Below are 16,313 nucleotides of genomic sequence, written 5' to 3'. Positions count from 1 at the left end.
GAACACAATGCTTGAGCCATCAGCACTGCCTCCTAAGGTCTGCATTGGCAGAAAGCTGAGTCAGGAGCCAGAACCAGGTGTTGAATTCAGATACTGTGATACGGGCTGTGATAGCCTTAGCTGTGGTCTTGATACTATGCCAAATACCTGCCCCAATTAACAATTTAAAATGTGTGTATCTTTGGTTATTGATGTTCTGTTCAGTGCAGGTGCAAGTAGTCCTCACTAATAAAAGATGGTGGCCATTTTTTTAATCTTTTAATAGAATTTATTAACATTAGATTCTCAGGGTCACAGGCAGAAAATGCATGATAATTACTAGAACACAAGTCTCATGTTAATGTGGCTTCTTAATTATTAGCAAAACCCCTTTATATTTGAAAATTAGGTATTTATCCTAATTTTTTTTATCCTAATCATGTTCCTAGAATCCAAATCATGTTCAAACATAATTCCAGGGCTTCTCGCTATTTTTAACAGAAGTCACTAATATTTAAGTGATCAAATAAATTGTCAACAAGCAACTGGATATAATCTTGGTCCACTGGATAACGTTTTGATTTTTCTAGCAGAATCATTATGTGACCTTTCTTGTAAACTCTGTTTTAATATTTTGCAGCAAATGTGTTTGGCTTAGATGCTCATTCCCTCAGCTTACATGACAAAATAAACCTCACTTTCTGGAGCATTTTCAGTGTGAAAAACATTGGAGACTGCTGATTTTCTGTATTGTCTGTCAGATTTTGGCAACGGAAAATGATAATTTGATTGGGAATCTTTTACTACTGTCCCCAGCAGCTAGCTATTTGACCATGCATGCTCTGTAGATAATCCATTATTTGTTTAATAATTGGAAATTCTTTTTTCTCATTTCTTTATTTTTATTAGTGCTTATTTTATGATTATTATAATTATCATTTTATGATACAGTTCCATAGGGTCCTGGGATCTCACTTATACCCTACCCAATTCCCCCACCCACCTAGTTCCTCTATATCATTACTAAAGTATAGTTCTTCATACACAGTCATATGTCCATCATTGCGGGCATGGACAATGGCAGAGAGTCCAGCATCCTGATTTCAAGATATAGTAAACAATTTCACTATTAAGTCCATCTTTGTTTGGAAGTAGAGATGCATACTATATTGTATCCTCACATCTGGATGTTAGTCTCCATATCACAGTTACTGTACATCCCCTTAAATGAAAAGTCACAATATAAAATCAACAATAGGAAGAAAAATAAAAATTTGCAATGCCATGAAGTTGAATCACATGTTACTAGATATGACAGTCTCCATTACACAGCTACTATATATCCCCTTAAATGAAAAGCCACAAAACAAAATCAATATCAGGAAGAAAAAAGAAATTAACAACACCTGAAGTTAAATAACATGCTAGTGAAAGATTAATGTGTCGCTGAAGAAATGAAAAAGAAAACCAAGAACCTTCTTGAAGAAAATGATGCTACTGTATCATCTATGAGCCATTGAATAATTTAATCACAAGAAGCTGTTTTGAAGAGATGAAACTAGCAAAGACAAAAACATCGAAATCCATGGGATATAGCTTCCGCTGATTTTTGTTGGTGAAATGTGTCTCTTCTAGACAATAAACAGATGGGTTTTGTTTTTTAATCCAGTCTACTAATCTGTGACGTTTGATTGAGCTTAAGCCACTGACGTTCAGAGTTTAATATGTATGGATGGTACTTTGATCCTGTCATTTTAGGAATGGGTTGTTCATTGGTTTAGTTTTCTGTTGTTATTTTACTGGGATGTTCTTCACATTTGCCTTTGGTTTTGTTTGGCGCTAGTCCTCTTGTCTGTCAAGAGAACATCTTGAAGTATCCTTTGTAGGGCAGGTTTGAAAGAGGCATTTTCTTTTGACTTTTCTTTACTGTGGAAGAATTTTATTTCATTTTCAAAGACAAAGGAAAGCTTTGCTGGATACGTTATCATGGGCTGACAATTTTTTTCTTTTAGAATCTGGACTATGTCACTCCATTCTCTTCTTGCCTGTAGTTTCCTGTGAGAGATCTCCTGCACATTTAAGGATCTTTCCTTATGTTCAATTGAAGAGAGCTTGATGATCAAGTGTGGTGGTGAAGATCACTTTTGATCAAGCCTGTTGGGAGTTCTGTGACCCTCCTGGATCTTGTTTCCCATTTCTTTCTCCAGATTAGGGAAATTTTCCTGTATTATTTCATTATATATATCTGTAAAATCAGTTTCTCTTTCTGCACCTTCTGGGAGTCCCATAAGTCTTACATTTGGCCTCTTAATGTCTTTCAATTCTTGAATACTTTTTTTGGCCTGATCCAACTCTGCTTCCAGCTTTTGTTTGCTTCCCCCTGATAACAAGAAATATCTTTCAATTCTGAGATTCTTTCTCCTGCTTGCTTCATTCTATTTTGGAGACTCTCCACTGTACTTTTAATTTGCTCTACTGTGTTCTTCATTTCTGAAATATCAGCCTTGATTTGCTTTATGGCTGCTACTTCTTGTATAACAATGTCCTTAAATTCTTTGAACTCTTGTATGTGCTTCTCATTGTTGATCAGAAGCTTTATAATGAGTTTTCTGAATTCTGTGTCCTTCATTTTCTTGATGTCTTCCTCAGTGAACTCTGAGGTTGGAATAGGGTTTTGCTCCTTTGCAGGGGAGTCTTCAGTAATATTTATTGTGCCTTTGTCTCTTCTTTTGCTCTTGGTCATTGTACTTCTGGTTAGCAGAGTCTTCTCCTTGGAGCAGGTTTCTAAGCTGTGTCACCCATAGGTCTATAGTTCGATCTTACTTATTGCCGTTGGTACACAACTCTTTGCTTGCAGCCACTCGTGCCACAACCTCCAGCAGTTCCAGGTCTGGGTTCTTATGTTAGACTTCCACAAAGAACACCGTAGCCCCAGCTCTTGGCTCACCACTCTCCACCTCCTGTGATACCGTGCTGAGGCTGCACCATTGCCTATACAACCTTTCTCCCACTTCCGGTTGGAGCAGGTCCCAGGATTAGGGAGACACCAGGTGTCCTATATAGCTAGGTTGTTGGTGGTGCTTATCTTGCCAGAACCTGTTGGACGTTAGGTCTGGGTGCCACACGGACCTATTTTGATCCATACCATGCCACAGTCGGTATTATTTTTCCTACAGGTCCAGTGCAATCCATCAAACTCAGTGAGTTCTCGCGAGATCAGCACATGCGCAGTTCACTGTTGTCCCCTGCAGTCCTAAAGCTATTGGCACAGTGCCCAAAATGGTGCCTGACGTACTGCTACTAGAGTTCTTAATCTGCTGGCAGTCAGATCTGAGGGCTACCTAGACCTGTCTTGGGTGGAACTTGTAGAATGCCATGTTGTTGCAGTTCACTGAGTCAGAAGTGAGTTCACTCCCAGCTCAGTTCATGCTCAGTCCTTTCGCTTGCCTTTGCCTCCTTAGGCAAAATGGGATTCAATTTGGCTCTAGGGGGCTGACTGGGGTGTGAAATCCACTCTGTTCTCGCACTGCCCGTCTGGGATCTGCTGCTCTGTCTCTGCTCCTGGTCAAATCAAACGGACCAGCAGAATGGACAGTTCTTTGTCTGGGTTCACCTCCCAAGCTCCCAGTGAAAGTCCCTTCCCACCTGGTTGCTGGTGGAGTTCTGGCTGCTGGTGGAGTTCAGATTACCATTAGCTCAATGCTGCTGGAGTATCAGTCACTGCAACACCACACCATTGTGCCCGCTGCTTTCCTGTGTCTGTCAGTCTCCAGGTACCCCTCTGCTGTTGTTCTGTCCTCTCCTATTTCCTGAAATATGCCCTCTCTGCTTCATCCTGATTAAATGTTTCTCCATCCGTTTAAACGTGTCCTTACCCTATTCCACCATCTTGATTCTCGATGATTTGAAATTCTGTTCCAAATGCTTTTATATAAACAAAATCTGTTTCTGGGTTGCAGTTCTAAGTTATCGTAACTCTGCAGTATGATTTTATTACCTTTGGTGTTTCAAAAACATCTTTAAAATCTTATGCAGAATATTAGAACTTGAGAATAAATGTTTCAGGTTTCCCCTTATACATAGGATTGGGGTTTTGGTTAAAATTGCATTGACCTGCTGATATGTGGCACCAAACAAGCATCTTTACAATATCTACCCAGGAATTTTATTCCATTATTTGAGTCCTTTCAGGAAACTTTTATGGTTATTTTATATGTTTAGTAATTCTATATTTATTCCTGTTTTATAGCTTGTTACTATGTAAATTCTTTTCAGTGTACTTTTTTAAAGATTTATTTTATGTTTTTATTTGAAAGACAAACTTACAGATGTAGAAGGGAAGGAGGGAGGGAGAGAGAGAGACAGAAAAAAAGAGAGAGGGAGGATCAGTCATTCACTAGTTCACTCCCAAATGGTTGTATATTGCTGGAGTTGAGCCGATCTGAAGCCAGGAGTGAGGCACTTCTTCATGTCTCCCACACGGGTACAAGGTCCCAAGGCTTTGGGCCGTCCTCCACTCCTTTCTCAGGCCACAAGCAGGGAGCTGGATGGGAAGTGGAGCAGCTAAGACCTGAACCAGCATCCATATGCCTGTGTCGTAGGTGGAGGGTTAACATACTAGGCCCCAGCGCCAGCCCTGTCAGTATACTTTTTGTTTTAGTTATTTATTGGAAAGGCAGAATGACAGAGCTCTCTTCCAACTGCTGGTTTCATTAATCCAACTGCCTGCAACAGTCAAGCCAGGTGCCAGAGATATCACCTGGAGTAGCCAGGAGTTGACTCAGGCACACCAATATGGGATGGTAGCTTAACCCGCAGTGCCACAATGCTTGCTCTCATTATATGCTAGAATATAGGAAATCTGTGAATGTTCATTTTTGTATTTTATATCCAGACACTTTACTCTTTTATTTCACTTCAAATAGGTTTTCAATTTACCTTTTTTACTTTCCAGGTAGACATTATAATCTACAAATAATGGTATTGATATCATCTTGCTATATATTTATACTTTATTTCTTTTTATTGTCATACAGGCTAGAACTTGGAGTAAAATGGTGAATTAACAACACTGATGGTGGGCACTTTTGTATTTTTCCTGCTGTTATCTGGTTCTATTGTTTCAACCATAAATTATCATGATTAGGCTACGATTTTTCACTAAGTGGATTTAGGAAAAATATAGATTAATGTTTTCTTATTTTTTTAGCATCAGTGTTTTCAAATGTCTTTCTGGTACCCATCAAATGGTTTTCTTCCCTTTATATTAGCAAATCTGTTTATATTTAACCACATTTATTTATCACTTTAGAAACTGTACTTGCACATAGCATGATTTAATTGTTTTAAGATTCATTTTTATTGAAAAGTCAGATTTACATAGAGAGGGAGAGACAGAGAGAAAAATGTTCCATCCACTGGTTCACTCTCCAAATGACTGCAACGGCCAGAGCTGAGCTGATCCAATGCCAGGAGGAGTCTCCCACACAGGTGCAGGGTCCCAAGGCTTTGGGCCATCCTCTGCTGCTTTCCCAGGCCACGAACAGGGAGCTGGATGGGAAATGAAGCAGCTGGGACACACAAACCAGTGCCCATATGTCCTGCAATGCCAGCACACCACATGTGCACCGACCAGAGCTAATGTGTCTGGGGAAAGCAGTATAAGGTTCCCCAAGTGTCTGAGCCCCTGTGTCCATGTGGGAGGCCAGGAAGAAGCTCCTGGCTGTAGCCAGGCACAGTCCTGCCATCATGGCCATCTGGAGACTGAACCAGTGGACAGAAGATCTGTCTCTCTCTCTCTAACACTGACTTTCAAAATAAATAAATCTTTTTTAAAAATTTAATTCTATTTTATTTTTGATGCTGTTTACATAGTTGACCAGGATGCATGCTCATGAAGACCAATGCTCAGGGTAGGGAGGGTCAAGGTATGGGGGAAGGTGGAGGGTACAAATGCTTCCAATTTTCCTTTTCTTCCCCTTTCTCCTCTATGGAGGGGGGATGGGGAGCAAAAGGGGGTTGCTCACAGCTGCCAAACTACATCAGTACTTGGGGATGGGAATGTCCATTTAATGTCATCTTAGAAACCCCAATGTGGAGAAGAATGTTCTGAGGGTATCGCTTGAGTGATCTTGATAGTTCTGAGAAAGTTTCACTGCTCCAAGGTTGAGAAAATCCTCCCAAGACCCACTGGCTGACAGAGTCCACCCCAATGCGTCCACTCACCCAGACACTTGCTGCCAAAGCTTGGCCAAGAGAGCTGTCCAACCCGTTCTGCTCTCCTTCTAACATGGCATGTGATGTCCTCTGCAGGCCCAAGTGAGCTGGTTGTCATGCCCCACTCATGCAGCTGGGCATGCTGTTCACTGCACAGGCATCAGCAATCGAGGCAGCCCAATCCTGACACATGCATTCCAAGGTTGGACCACAAATCCTATGATTCTCATTGTGCCTGGAGTTTTGAGTCCAGTAGTCCATCCAATTGGGGAGTCCCCCAAGAAACCTCGCCTGGGGTGTCCCCAAACCTGACTCTTGCACATGCCAGCCAGTACAGGGCCCGGTTTAGTCACTCCACCATCTGTACCAGCCTGCACACACACACTGGTGATTATAGTTGCCTGGTCAGTTCCATCCTCAGCCCCACGTCCCAGTAAACCAACGTGCGTGCTGTGGCCTGGCCCAACCCAACAAGCCACAGACCTGGCCCTCATGCCAGGATGGTGGGGGAGCTATCCTCTATTTATCGGTCCACACCCTCCTCACCCGTGAAAATAGCTCCAACAGCCAGGTCTGGGCCAAGCCAGGCCAAAGCTAGGAGCCAGGAGTTCTATCCAGGACTTCCACACAGAAGCAGAGACCCAAACACTTGAAACATCTTCCGCTGGTTTTCCAGATGCTTTAGCAGGGAGCTGTATCTGCAACAGAGTAGCCAAGACTGAGCAGCCAGCACTCCAACATGGAATGCCAGTATCAGAGGCTGCTACTTAACCACACCTGCCCCGCAACGGAATGTTCAGATAAAAAACATGATCGAAGTGGCTCAACTGAGGTCCTTGGACCAGCACTGAATCACATACTTATGCGTGCATGTGATAGGCACACTTCAAATCCATGCTTAGCAATTTCCAAGTGACTGCTATGGATGGCTCCCTCCTAAGTTATTTTCTGGAATTCCCATGTTCCATCATTTCAGGCACATCTTCCTAGTCCCGCCCCTCCCCCATCTTCCTTTCCTTATAAGTCTTGAGCTACCCCACGAGGACATATTACTGCAAGTGCTTTGTCCGGCTCACTGCAGCTCCCCAGCCCACAGCCCCTCCTCTTGGATGACAGAACGGGATTAGCAGAGAATCCGGGAAGGAGAGGAACGCACCATGCGGGGCCGTGGCTCCTCACGTTGTTGATGCACAGCGCACCTGCTATGACTCAGCAAGGCTGCTCCCGTAGCACTGGCTGGTCTTCTGGCATCGCCACACACCTGCACCAGCTACTCCAGGATGTTAACCACCACCCACGCCTCCATGAGCAGCCTGTTCACAGGGAAACTGATGTACACACACCATACAGATTTGGCACAAGAGTTGACCATGCAACTCACAGCAGAGGCGGCGCCCTGGGCCTAGCCACTGACTCACTGCTACCCAGGCTGACTGGCTGGGAAATGTGGGCTTGTCCAGGGGCCAGATGGGCTTGGGTTTGAATCCAGGCCCTGCGGCCTCTGGGCCACAGGGTCTTGGCTGAGGCCCTACTCTTTCTATGATTCAATTCGCTGCTTCTGTTACACAGGGGTAGTGGTGGCTGCCGTGAATGCAAAGCCTGCTGCACACTGGGCCCAAGGTCAGGGTTGGGCCCACAGACCTCATCCCCACCCCTCCTCTGCCCATTCTGCCCCAGGGACTTGCCAACATTGCCCGGATGTGAAACTGACACCTGAGAGTGGTGGGCAATTGTGAAATTCGGGTGACAGAAGCAGACAAGTGACACTGACAGACTAATGCTCACGTGACTGGGTTAATCACCCACAAGCTGACTTTAGACCCCACGGACCAGACGGCACTCGTGCCCATCTGTTTGTGCAACTGGTATGTTTCCCCCGGTCTGGGACAACGGCCTGGAGAAAGAGTTCTCTCACATGCAGAGTCCCACTCCTGTGTGCCCCTTTGGCTGGCTGAATTTTTTTTTAATTGGAAAGGCAGATATACAGAGAGGAAGAAAGACAGAGAGAAAGATCTTCTGTCTGCTGGTTCACTCTCCAAATGGCTGCAACGGCCAGAGCTGAGCCGATCCAAAGCCAGGGGCCAGGAGCTTCTTTCAATCTCCCACATGGGCGCAGGGTCCCAAGGCTTTGGGCTGTCCTCGACCGCCTTCCCAGGCCACAGGCTGGATGGTCAGTGGAACAGCTGGGACATGAACTGGCGCACATATGGGATTTCAGCATGTGTAAGGCGAGGGCTTTAGCTACTAGGTAACCGCGCAGGGCCTGGCCGCCTGAATTTTGCCAACACATACACATTACCTGTTGAAACACAACTTTTTAAAGAACACTTAAGGTCCCAGTATGATGGCTCAACTGGCTAATCCTCCGCCTCGCAGCACTAGATCCCATATGGGCACCGGTTCTAATCCCGGCAGCTCCACTTCCCATCCAGCTCCCTGCTTGTGGCCTGGGAAAGCAGTGGAGGACGGCCCAAAGCCTTGGGACCCTGCACCCGCGTGGGAGACGCTCCTGGCTTTAGATCGGCTTAGCTCTTGCCGCTGCGGCCATTTGGGAAACGAACCAATAGGAAGTCCTGCGACCCCACGCAAGTTCCTCTGGTGCACGGGTTTTTGACCCTTAACCGGACCTCTTCCCCGCGGGGGGCCTGAAGATAATTAGAACGGCTCCAAGCCTAAAGCCTACAGCACGTGTCCGCTTGCAGGGCCCTCCCCTAAGAGAGGTGATCCCCTCCCCAACCCAACACCCGCCACAGACCACACTTCTCAAGGCTGCACGCCAGGCCTAATCCATCCCGAAGTCCAACAGCGTTCACTCGCCCAGCCAGGACCCTGAAATGCCTCTTTGCGGCTCCACCCTGGTGACATCACCAAAGAGGCGGGACTCCAACTTGAAACCTCCAGAGCCTTCCGCTGGTCCTGCCCTGCCGGAGCCCCACTGGCGCCTACCTGCACATGCGCTCCAGTAAATCTTTAAACAAAAAGGGAGTTACCTAAGCTATTTCTGTGGGGAAACAATTCTGAATTGTAAGAGAAGATAGACACAAAGGAAAAGTTTATTACTATTTTTTTTAATTTATTTATTTATTGGGAAGGCAGATTTACAAAGAGAAGCAGACACAGAAAGATCTTCCATCTACTGATTCACACCCACATGGCCACAATCGCCAGAGCTGAGCCGATCCAAAGCTAGGAGCCAGAAGTTTCTTTCAGGTGTCCATGCAGGTGCAGGGTCCCAAGGCTTTGGGCCATCCTCCACAGCTTTTTCAGGCCACTGGCAGGGAGCTGGATGGGAAGTGGGACAGCCAGGACATGAACTGGTGCCTCTGTCGGGTGCCAGCAGTTGGAGGTGGAGGATTAGGCAGTTGAGCCATCATACCAACCCCCCAAAAAAAGTCTATTTAGAGAAACAATAGAAACTTGCCAAATCTGAGGATTTCCAAAATCGGCATACAAAGGTCAAAGTCCTCACTCAGATTTAAACAGATGACACCAACACATACTAGACTCAAACTATGAAGAAAAACAAAAAAAAAAAAAGAACAATACTGACAACAGCAAGAAAACATGCTGATGGAAAAATTGTAAACCAAAAATCATCTGGTAAAAGTGTTCTTCTGTAATGAAAAAGATGAAGAAAATTAAAGAAGAAGAAGAAGGAGGAGGAGAAGGAGGAGAAGGACCTCACCATTCCCATACTTCTGGCTATAGGAAACGCTAAAAGGAGTTCTTGAAGAAGAAGGCAAAGGATGTTCAATTAAAAGCACAAAAACGTGGAAAGAGGAGCAAGCATTTAGCCCGAGCAAATAAAGTTGCTGCCCGAGATGCCAGCATCCCATATGGGTGCGGTTTTGAGTCCCAGATATTCCACTTCCAATTCAGCTCCCTGCTAATGCATCGAGGATAACAATGGAGGATGGCTTCAATATTGAGATCAAGATAAAGCTCCTGGCTCCTGGTTGTGACCTGGCTCAACCCCAGTCGAAATGAACCCAGTGGACAGAAGACCCCTTTATCACTCCCCACCCCTATAATTCTTTCAAAAATAAGTAAATAAATAATATGTGAAACTCAAGTATACAGTAAAATTCAGAATGTTGACTAATGGTGGCATGTAAATCACTTTATTAAAAAGACTGAAAGTTGAAATTAAGAAAATACTAGCTACAATAATTTGTTAAGTGGTTAGATTTATTATTATTATTGGAAAGCAGGATATACAGAGAGGAGGAGAGACAGAGAGGAAGATCTTCCATCTGATGATTCACTCCCCAAGTGAGCCGCAACGGCCGATGCGCGCTGATCCAAAGCCAGGAACCAGGAACCTCTTCCGGGTCCCACGCGGGTGCAGGGTCCCAAAGCATTGGGCCGTCCTTGACTGCTTCCCCAGGCCACAAGCAGGGAGCTGGATGGGAAGTGGAGCTGCCAGGATTAGAACCGGCGCCCATATGGGATACCAGGGCTTTCAAGGCGAGGACTTCAGCCACTAGGCCACGCCGCCGGGCCCAAGTGGTTAGATTTAAACAGACATAAAATATAAGTTTGGCGTAAAATAAAAGTATATTTTTTATGTGATCAAAGTTAAGTTGTTACCAGCTTGACATCACCAGTTGTAACTATGTCTTATAAAAGCCTCATAGTAAGCACAAGGCATAAATTTATATGGTATATACAAAAGATTAAAAGGAATCAAAGTGCATCACTATAGAAAATCATACAATCACAAAAGACAACAGAAAGAAACAATATAAGAAAATAGAACAGACAACCACCTCACGTGGTAATGGCATTAATTCCTCACCTATCAATAATTACTTTGCATGTAGATTGATCACATCATCCAACAAGTAGATATATAGGGGCTAATGGACATTTTCAAAAAAAGAATACATGATCCAATTATATACCAACTACAAAAAGCTCCACTGGCATTTAGGGACATTCAAAGATTCAAAGCGAAATGATGTAAAAGGCTATCACATGTAAATGAAAACCAAAACAAGACAATGATAGTTGTAACAAATAGGCTTTAACTAAAAACTACAAAGACAAAATGCTGCTTATACAGTGATAGATAACTCATTAAGATAAAACAGTTATAAATAAATACATACACATGATCAACACTGGAGCACATAAAATTATAAACCACGTATTAATATCGATGAAGAGAAAGACTACAATACAATAATAGTAGAAGACTTCAATACTCCACTTTCAACAATGGACATATCATCCAGACAGAAAATCAGTAAGAAAACACTGTACTTGAACTACACTCCAGACATATACAGAATATCCCACTCAATACCAATAGGTACAGGTTCTTCGAAACAGCTCATGTAACATTTTAAAGGATAAATCATCTGTTAGGCCACAAAATAAGTTGTAACAAATTTAAACACACAGAAACCACACAACCTGACCACAGCTAAATGAAACTATAAGTTAATAAGAGGAAACTTAAAAATTCACAATTATGTACAAATTAAACAACATGCTCCTAAACAAGCAATGAGTCATGGAAATTAAAAGAAAATTTTAAAAACATTCCGATCCAAACTTTAAAAATGGGCACGCACACATTCAAAATTTATGGGATATAGCAAACAGAACCAAGAAGGAAGTTTGCACCTACAAATATCTACATGAAAAAAGATTCCAAATAAATAACTTCACATGACATCTCTGGGACCTAGGGTATCAAAAGCAAACTATCCCAACATTACAAGCAAGAAAGTAACAAAGATCAGACCATAAGAAATTTGAGGTGAGGAAACAAATGATTAAAACTAAGTTAATTTTTTTTTAAAGATTTATTCATTTTATTACAGCCAGATATAGAGAGAGGAGGAGAGACAGAGAGGAAGATCTTCCGTCCAATGATTCACTCCCCAAGTGAGCCGCAACGGGCCGGTGCGCGCCCATCCGATGCCGGGAACCAGGAACCTCTTCCGGGTCTCCCACGCGGGTGCAGGGTCCCAATGCATTGGGCCGTCCTCAACTGCTTTCCCAGGCCACAAGCAGGGAGCTGGATGGGAAGTGGAGCTGCCGGGATTAGAACCGGCGCCCATATGGGATCCTGGGGCTTTCAAGGTGAGGACTTTAGCTGCTAGGCCACGCCGCCGGGCCCAAACTAAGTTAATGTTTTGAAAATATCAACAAAATCAACAAGTCTTTGGCTAGACTAAGGGAAAAAAACACTCACCTAGCTATAATCGGAAATGTAAAGGATAACAACTGACTAGATAATTAAACATAAAAATGGACAATCTAGAAGAAATTCCTAGAAGCATACCCAGAATAAATCACATATAGACAACCTGAATAGATCAATAACAAGTAAAAACTGAATACGAATTCTCCTGTCAAAGGAGAACCTAGCATCTCATAGTTTTACTGTTGCAGTTGTACTAAATGTTTAGTGCATCATTTCTCAACCTTTTCCAAAAAACTGAAAAGGAAGCAACACCTCCAAACTCTTCATGAGGTCAGAATTACCATGATAGCAAAGGCAGACAAGGACATTACAAGAAAAGTACAGGCCAGAGTATCCGTAATGAACATTTATGTTAAAATCCTCAATATAATACTAACAAAAATATTAGTATCCTATTAACAAAATGAAGACAAAAACTGTATGATCAAGTCAAGAGACATAGAAAAGTCATGTGGCAAAATTTAACATTTCTTCATGGTTAAGAAGACACCCACATACCTTATTGTAACACCTGACTCCAGCCACTGACAGCTCAAGTAGTAGTTAGTTCCAGTCACCTGCATGGGAGAGCCAGTTTCAATTCACACCTTTTGGTCATTTGGGGAGTGAACTGGCAGAAGGGAGCTTCTGTCTCTTGCTCTGCCTCTCCAATGAACAGGTACAATTGTTAGTGGGGAAGTTAAATTCTCTTCAAAAGAAGGTGTTGGGAAAATGGGGCATCTGTATGCAGAAGAATGAGATACACTTTCATTTCTCACCATCTACAAGAAATAACTCTAAACAGTATGGAAAACTAATAGAAGAAAACTTGGCAACAGTTCATGACATCCATTTGGGCAATGATTTTTTTTTATTATTTATTATTTTTAATTCATTAATTACATTGTATTTCGAGGGTGTTTTCTCAATTTTTGTTTTTGGCAGTAAACTGATATGCTACCCATAACTCCACTGTTTTCCACATATTGGTCCCTTGACACAGTTCATATGGCAATATCTAAGAGTTTCCCTTTGGTTCTACCCATCTTCCCTCATCACAACGACAATAATACATATAGTGAACACTTACCTAGTGCTTACTATGTGCTAAGCACTAGATTTAGCATATTGCCTGAATTAACTCATTCAACCTTCATGACAACTCCATGATGTAGATACTATTCCATTGAGAAAACTGAGCTACAGAGAGGTAGCTTGTCAAAAGCAGTAGCTAACGCCCAGCACGGTAGCCTAGAGGCTAAAGTCCTCGCCTTGAGAGCCCCGGAATCCCATATGGGCACCGGTTCTAATCCCGGCAGCTCCACTTCCCATCCAGCTCCCTGCTTGTGGCCTGGGAAAGCAGTTGAGGACGGCCCAATGCATTGGGACCCTGCACCCACGTGGGAGACCTGGAAGAAGCTCCTGGCTCCTGGCTTCAGATCAACTAACCTCCAACCACTGTGGTCATTTTGGGAGTAAATCATCGATGGAAGATCTTCCTCTCTGTCTCTTCTCCTCTCTGTATATCTGAATTTGCAACAAAAATAAATAAATATGTTTTAAAAAGGAACAAAACAAGAGTAGTAGCTAGAAATGCTCAATCTAAGATTTGAACTCTAAGCCATTTGCCTCCCAAATCCATGTTCCAGAACCAGGTAGAGCAGTCTGCAGCGCAATGTAAATCATCCTAGTATAACAAGCCCCAAATGCTGAATATTCCTTTCCCTAATTCTAGCCCACTTGTAACTTAGAACTTGCAAAAGATGTTATATGTGAGGAGTGAAACAGTTGTTACAAATATCATATAATTATCTGCCTTGGTTCTCAAGATGGTGGCATTGCAAACTCCGCTACTTTTTCATGATATTGTAGACACTAGAATATTTTCACTTGATCTTATCTTTATAGGCCAGGAAAAACTAATTCAGTTTTTTTTTTCTGCACAGAGTACAACTGAAGCTATTTAATGAACTTGAGTTCTGTTGAATTTGCTAGCATTCAGACTCATTGATTATATTAAGTATGTTCTGATTCAAATGTAAACTATCCACTGATGACTGCTGGCCCAAAATACCTTTCCTTGTAAAGTCAGCTTTCTAGTACTGACATTACTTTACCCAGGTGTAATTGCAGAGCCAAACGTACCTTTAAAGAGTGTGTAGTCCAATAAAGCATAAGCATGTTTCATCTACAAAGTCAGAATATCTTCCTCATGGAACACACAGGAAGAAAGGAAAAACACACACATGGCAAAGTAGTCACAGATTACCTCTAAAATAATTAAGACTTTGGGCCAGAAAAATTATGCTTATGCTTTATTGTACAAGAAGTCTTATGTTTTTAAAGCAAATAAAGGTGTTTTTTTTTAAAAAAAAGAGTGTGTAGTCCAACACCAATATTTTTTAAATTTGTTTGTTTTATAATATAGATCTACAGGCTCAGGGATTACTCCTCCTCCCTCCTAATTCCCCTATATTAATTTAACAGAATAGTCCTTCAAAAAGACTCCTTATTCTATCATTCTGATATTTAAGTGTAGTCTGCCATTCTAGGCATGGACAATGGCAGAGTCCAGCATCTTATTGTCAAGATATATTTAACAGTTTCGTTGGGAGTCCATCTTTGATTCAAGAGCAGAGGTGTACATAACCGTCATGCAAAATACAAGGTCAAGTGATACACAGGTAAACGTACGTGCATGTATAGTCATCTAGAGGAACTGTGTGATAGAGACTACCAAAGGCAGTATTTCTTTTTTTTTTTAATTCATTAATTACATTGTATTATGTGACACAGTTTCATAGGTACTTGGGTTCTCCCCACCCCTCCCCAAACCCTCCCACCATGGTGGATTCCTCCACCTTGTTGCATAACCACAGCTCAAGTTCAGTTGAGATTCCCCCATTGCAAGCATCTACCAAACATAGAGTCCAGCATCTTATTGTCCAGTCAAGTTCAACGGCTTCTTAGGTATACCCTCTCTGGTCTGAAGACAGAGCCTGCAGAGTATCATCCCAGTCAATTGAAGGCTCCAACATACCATCAGCAAAAATTTACATCATTATGGAATTAATTGACATAGTAATGAGTAACCAATATGTTAAAAGTAAATGCGAGTTCCTAGCCACCTTCTGTGACCACCTCACTTACATTTCAATTTTAGTTTATACACAACATATAACATTCATAACATAACATGTTATACATAACATCATATCATCTTAAATTAAGGCAAACATGTGGTATTTAACCTTTTGGGATTGGCTCATTTCCCTTAGCATTATGGTTTCCAGTTTGGCCCATTTGGCCACAAAGAACTGCATTTTGTTTTTTTTAATAGCTGAGTAGTATCCCATGGAGTAGATGAACCATAGCTTTCTTTTTTTTTTAATTATTATTTTTTATTCATTAATTACATTGTATTACATGACACAATTTCATACGTACTGGGATTTCCCCCCCACCTTCACCCCAAACCCTTCCCCCATGGTGAATTCCTTCACCATGATGCATAACCACAGCTCAGGTTCCGTTGGGATTCCCTAATTACAGGCTCACACCATACAGAGTCCAGCATCCCACTGTCCAGTCAAGATCAATGGCCTCTTAGGGAGGCCCTCTCAGGTTTGAAGGCAGAGCCAGCAGAGTGTCACCTCGATCAATTAGAAGCTCCAACATATCATCAGCAACAGTCCAGGTACGATGAGGCTGGTGCAGAGTCCACTGATTGACAGTCTATCTTAGAGTTTCCCCTTGTCCAGGTTTTTCGCTGCAAACATATAGCTGAGGTGGTTGATTGATCTACTCCATCTTCCATCTTTTCTTGGTTCACTCCGATCAGCTGGTGGTTGTAACCCCTGGGTTGGATCTATTCTGAGCCCCGACCTCCATTGGAACCAATAAGTATTGCAGCTCTCCCCAG

This window comes from Ochotona princeps, chromosome X, assembly GCF_030435755.1.
Source record: "Ochotona princeps isolate mOchPri1 chromosome X, mOchPri1.hap1, whole genome shotgun sequence".
NCBI classification, from domain to species: domain Eukaryota; kingdom Metazoa; phylum Chordata; class Mammalia; order Lagomorpha; family Ochotonidae; genus Ochotona; species Ochotona princeps.
The sequence above is the reverse complement of the archived record's forward strand: the minus strand, read 5'-3'. Positions refer to the sequence as shown.